Raw genomic sequence first — 6,419 nt, 5'->3', positions numbered from 1 at the left:
GTATACCAAATGTGATGAGATGTCACTTCTAGATTAGGTTACAAAATGACACTAGTTTTTATCTTGCTGTCTCTTTCTTCCCATTTCTCTTACTTCCTCTCTCTTTCTTTTCTCCCTTTTCCTTGTTCTATCAGGCTTCCTTCTGGGAGATGTCAGATATCATATCTGAATAGTCTTCTGGGGAGTCCTGCATAGCAAGGAACTGAGGTCTCCAGCCAATAGCCAGTGAGGATCTGAGGGGCTTGCCAGTACCCATGTAGGTGACCTTAGGTGCACATTCTGCACACAAGTGAAGCTAAAGCTCCAGCCAACACCTAGATTATAAACTTGTAAGTAACCTTGAGCCAGATACCTTTGTTAAGCTCTGCCTGGATTCTGACCCACAGAAACTATGTCATGTAGAAAGAAAAAAAAAATGTTTTTTTAAACCATTAAGTCTTGGAGAAATTTGCATATCTATATATAGTATATAGTAATATATATAGTATATAGTAATATAGTCTTCTATATAGTATATAGTAATATATATAGTATATAGTAATATAGTATATAGTAATATAGTCTTCTGGTACTATGAGTACACAGATACTCTATATGTAAATAGGTGGGATGACTTAGGAAGGTGGTAGTGAGTAAAGGCTGGAAAGAGTTTCAGGGTAGTGTTAGAGAAATACTATATCGTCTTACCTATGACTCAGCAATTTCACTACTAGGTATTTACCCTTACGGTACAGATATAGTGAAAAGAAGGGACACATGCACCACATGTTCATAGCAGCAATGTCTGAAATAGCCAAACTGTGGAAGGAACCAAGATGTCCTTCAGCAGATGAATGGATAAAGAAAATGTGGTTCATATATACAATGGAATATTACTCAGCCATCAGAAAGAATGAATACCCACCATTTACATCGATGTGGTTAGAACTGGAGGGGATTATACTAAGTGAAATAAGTTAAGCAGAAAAAGACAATTATCATATGGTTTCGCTCAGATGTGGAACATAAGGAATAGTGTGTAGGATCACAGGTGAAGGGAGGGAAAACTGCATGGGAGGAAATCAGAGAGAGAGACAAACCATGAGAGACTCTGGACTCTGGGAACCAAACAGGGTTAGAGAAGGGAAGGGGTGGGGGGATGGCATAATGGGGTGATGGATATTAAGGAGAGCAGGTGTGATGATGAGCACTGGGTGTTATACATAACTAATGAATCATTGAACGTGACATCAAAAACTAATGATGTACTATACAGTGGCTAACTGAATATAATTTTAAAAATGTCTTACTGAAAGACTCAGTAAAAATCTGGACGTTGAGAAACTTTGCAGGGAGGACTCAAAAGAAATGAGGGAAATGTTATTAAGAAATGGAGGAAGGGACATACTTTTTATGGAGTAGCAGAAGCTTAGCAACAGTATCTGCTTCAAAAAAATGGAAAGTAGAATGTGCCTAATGAATTGGGTGATAAGCTAAGGAGGCTGGCAAGCAAAGGGCTGAGCGTGTGTGTTGAGAGTTCTGAACACTAACCTCAGGTTTTATGATTTACTAAAAGGACCCCCAGGACTCAGGAAAACCTACTTATAGTTACAGTTTATTTCAGTGAAAGGAGACAAATGAAAATCAGCACACAGAAAAAGCATAGGAGCAAAGAAATGGCAGGACCCAGGAGAAACCATGTAGAAGCGTCCATGTGTCTTCTCCCAGTGGTGTGGTACGAACATGCTTGGTTACACCTGAGGGCCAAAGAATGCCAACTAAGGAACCTTATCTACACTTGAGTATGATTTAGATGATGAGATTCTGGACTTTCAGTTCATGCTATATGTAATAGGATGAGGTTTAGGCGATTTAAGGAGAGTGAATATATTTTATATGAGTATATTTTGTATGGAGGGATTGAATCATTTAAGAATAGAGAGAAGACTGTTCCCAGCGATCTTAACTTGCTGGTATTCACAGGTTATGCAATCTCCCTTTCAAATGTATGACGTGAGCCTAGTAACTTGATTGTAACAAAGAAAAAATGGTATAAGTGATGGGGTGTTACTTTAGAGACCCCAAAATATTCTGTCTTCCATCTCGTTCTCTTGCTCTCGTGCTCTCTCTCTAAGCCCTTGATGAGAGAAAAAAACACGTACAATAAGTATAATTCAGAAATACTAGGGGCTGGGGCACCTGGGTGACCCAGTATGTTAAGCATCTGCCTTCAGTTTAGGTCAAGATCTCAGAGTCCTGGGATCCAGCTCCCCAAGTCAGGCTTCTTGCTCAGTGGGGAGTCTGCTTCTCCTTCTTCCTCTGCCCCTCCTCTCTGCTTGTGCATGCTTGCACTCTCTCTCTCCCTCAAATAATTTTTTTTTTAAAAGAAAGAAATACTAGGTGCTAAGTGAGCACAAACTAGGGGTCACCAATTCCATTATACGGGGTTTCTCAAACTCAGTGCTGTTTGATGTTTGAGGCCAGGTAGCTCTTTGTCATCTGGAGCTGTCCAGTGCTTTGCAGGGTGTTTAACAGCATCTCTGGACTTTACCCTCTAGGTGCCAGTAGCAACCAAGAATGGCTTCAGATTTTGCCAAATGCCCCTTGGAGTATAAAATAATGCTTGGTTGAAAACCATGGTTTATTAAACATGCAAAACAAACTAATTAAAAGATGAACACAAAATAAAACAGAATAGCCAAATTTATCTTAGAAAAAAAATAAAAGTACCAAGGGTAAGAATTATTCAGTTTTTTCATTTTTTTCTTTAATTTTTAAGTGATCTCTACATTCAGCATGGGGCTCAAACTCACAACCCCAAGATCAAGAGTCCCGTGATGTACCAACTGAGCCAGTCAGGCACCCTCTTCTGTTATATTTTAAGATTTATTAAAGTGGAAGAAATTAAGATACTGTTGTATTAACACAAGACTAAACAAATTGATCAGTGGAATAAAATGTGTTACTAAGAAACAAACCTGTACAGAGAAAGTTCATTTGTGGCAGAAGTGGATTTAAGGGTCAGTAGAGAAATATGAGCCTTTTCTGTTTTTTTCAGATTATTTATTTATTTGTTAGAGAGAGAACATAAGTAGGGGAGCAGCAGGCAGAGGGAAAAGCAGGCTCCCTGTTGAGAAGGGAGCCCAATGCAGGGCTCAATCCCAGGACCCTGGGATCATGACCTGAGCTGAAGGCAAATGCTTAAGCAACTGAATCACCCAGGCATCCCTCGCTTTTTGAGAAATATAAAAACAATTGGTAATTCATACATAGAACAAAAAAGGAACCAAACTCTTATGCTGTATCACCATAAGAAGACTAAAAATAAAAAGTAAAGTCTAATAATTTTTAGAAAACATGTTACAACTTCTTTAGGTTAATTTTGATTTTAATATGAATAAAACAAGTATCATTTAAGAAACATTTTTCATGTACCAAGTACATATTATTTCCAGTCATGCAAAAATATATAAGGTAAGAATTCTTTTTTTTTTTTTACTAACATATAATGTATTATTTGCCCCAGGGGTACAGCCCTGTGAGTTGTCAGTCTTACACAATTCACAGCACTCACCGTTAGCACATACCCTCCCCAATGTCCATAACCCAGCCACCCTATCCCTATCCCCCCAAACCCCCAGCAACCCTCAGTTTATATCATGAGATTCTAAGAGTCTCTTATGGTTTGATCCCATCTTGTTTTTAAGGTAGGAACTCTTATCCTCATTTGGAGATCAGGAAACTGATCTCCAAATCAAATCTGAGTTCCAGTGAAATGATATTCCCATGGTCACCCTGATAGCCAGTGGTCTAACAATGATTCGATTTCATGAATGTTTGCCTTGGGGGAGATCATAGTTTTTGATAACATACAGGTGGACCACAATCTCATTGGACTTAGTGTAATTTTTTTTAATTTATTTTTTAGCATTACATTTAGTGTTTAATTTTTACTTTTATCTTTATTTTTGCATTATTTGTTTTAATTTTTACTTTTTCTTTTAGACTATCAATTGTCTAAACAGGGATTAATCCTTAGCAGATATTATTTTAAAAAATCATTGGTGAGGTTAAAAGTTTCCTAAGAAGCAAGTTATTCTTGCCTGCTAGTGCCCATTATGGATTACTTTCCTGAGTAATAAGATTTCCAGTGTTAGTTTCTGACATTATTACCCTATCTTCTCAGTCCTGCTGCTGCGTAGAGTGCCAATGCTATTTTTTGACTTTGTTAGTGTTTAAACTTGAAAATTTTTATTTTCTGAATGTTCCCATAGTCTACTGTATTCTTCTTGCCACCCAGCCTGGCATCTCCTGACTTCTGGGAAGCTGCTTTACCAATGTACAACTTCTATACACAATGCTCCTCTTTTGAATTCATGAGGTTTGGTCCATGCTCTCTGTAGACTTGGACTTCCAGATACCCCCTAAACTCTAATCTATTACCCCAGATCTGCCTTGACTTTTTGCTTGGTTTTGTTCTGTAGTTGTCTTCTGTCAATGTCACTATGATTGGTTTCTTAGAAATTATTCCCCTTTTCTATCCCAGGGTATGCCAAGAATTTACTTCAACAATGATGGTAAATCACAGGCAAAGAGAGACAGGGGAGGGGCACCTGGGTGACTCAGTGGGTTAAAGCCTCTGCCTTCTGCTCAGGTCATGATCCCAGGGTCCTGGGATCGATCCCCGCATCGGGCTCTCTGCTCAGCGGGGAGCCTGCTTCTCCCTCTCTCTCTGTCTGCCTCTCTGCCTACTTGTGATCTCTGTCTGTCAAATAAATAAATTAAAAAAAAAAAAAGAGAGAGAGAGAGAGAGAGACAGGGGCACCAGGGTGGCTCAGTTGGTTAAGCATCGACTCTTGATTTCGGCTCAGGTCATGATTTTAAGGTGATGAGATTGAGTTGTGCCTTGGTTGAGTGTCTCAAGCTTAAGATTCTCTCTTCCTTTCCCTCTGCCCCTCCCCTCTCTCTGAAAAGAGAAAGAGAGGGATAAAAGAGAGAGAGAGAGAGAGAGAGAGAGAAACAAGGATCTTTTGAAATAGAAATCAAATTGACTAAATTTATGTCAAAACAGGTCCACATTGGGAAATAGGTATATAAAAGAGTGAGCTCCTTTTTCTTATTTATCAAAAGAGATGGTCTGTAATCTTGAAAGATGTTCTATCAGGTGAGTAGAATGCTATTTAGTGTATTAGGAGTTATAATTTACTTCAAGAGACTGTAGGCCTATGAAAGTGAATGTGTCTCATGATTACTGGGCAAGTTTTTTACCAACATCAGTATCATTTCTAGGATTTTAGGACTTAACATGAATTTGAATTCTTAGTGGCATTATTCTTTGGTATGTGTGTGTATGTGTTTCAGGGTACAATTAAAAATCATTACATCAGTTGAACCCTCTTAATATCACATAAAATGAGCAAGGATTAAAATAAAAAGAAAATAACCTACTACATATAACGTAATATTGTTTCTCTTTGTGAAACTACTTTTTTACAACTCAGCATTCTGAAAATTAAGTACTATTATAAACTTTTTTTGCTCAAGCCTATTAAAGTTTCCACTGATGCTGAAATTATAATGATTACTTATTGACATTGGCCCTGGTAATTGTAGTGAACAGTCTTTCTGTGGTCCAATTAAGCTGGAAACCCTAGATACTGCTAAGATTAAGACTCTTGAAAATGACACTAGAAATAGAAATAAAATGACCAAGAAAGAAGAAATTCACTGAAAAATGGAACAGCAAAGGGCATGTTATAATATAGATGTATTCAATGTAACAAGTCATTTTATACTTGAATTCCTCTTCCATTTATGCTGATTAGTTTTGAAATGTAGTCTCTGAATAATAGCAAGTAGAATATTATATGACTAGCATATAGACATTATACATTTTTAGTCGAGAGAGCAAAAGAGAGGAGAGAGAGATCAATCGAATTAATAGAGAAGATCTGAGAATATTGAATTGCAGCTCTATCATTTCTCTTGGAAGTTTGCTAGCATCTAAAAAATTATGATTGATATGACCTATAGCTCTAGTTTGTGACTGTACAATACAATTGATTATTTTCCTGGTGACACAGAGTTGTTAATTTAAAAGTAAAGGTTGTCCACAGAAAATTCTCAGACATTTATTTTTTATTCAGTCTTAAATGATAATTAAAAATTAATGTATTTTTCTCAGTAAAAAAAAACAGTGAATTTAGAAAAGCACTGAAAATCTAGCAAAAGTCATATTGAATCAGAACAAAAACCCTACTAATTTTAACATATTAGTGCAATTCATAAAAGTCCAGTTTCAAAATATTTTTCATTTCACACATAAATTTAGATATCTTAATTTTATGCAAATAGCAATAACCGCTAATATTATTGAGTGATATCTATGTCAGGAATGCTGTAATCACTTTATATTCAATATTGTATTCATTATTCACAAC

This window comes from Martes martes (genome assembly GCF_963455335.1).
Source record: "Martes martes genome assembly, chromosome: 4".
Lineage (NCBI taxonomy): Eukaryota > Metazoa > Chordata > Mammalia > Carnivora > Mustelidae > Martes > Martes martes.
Note: the sequence above shows the minus strand (reverse complement) of the source record.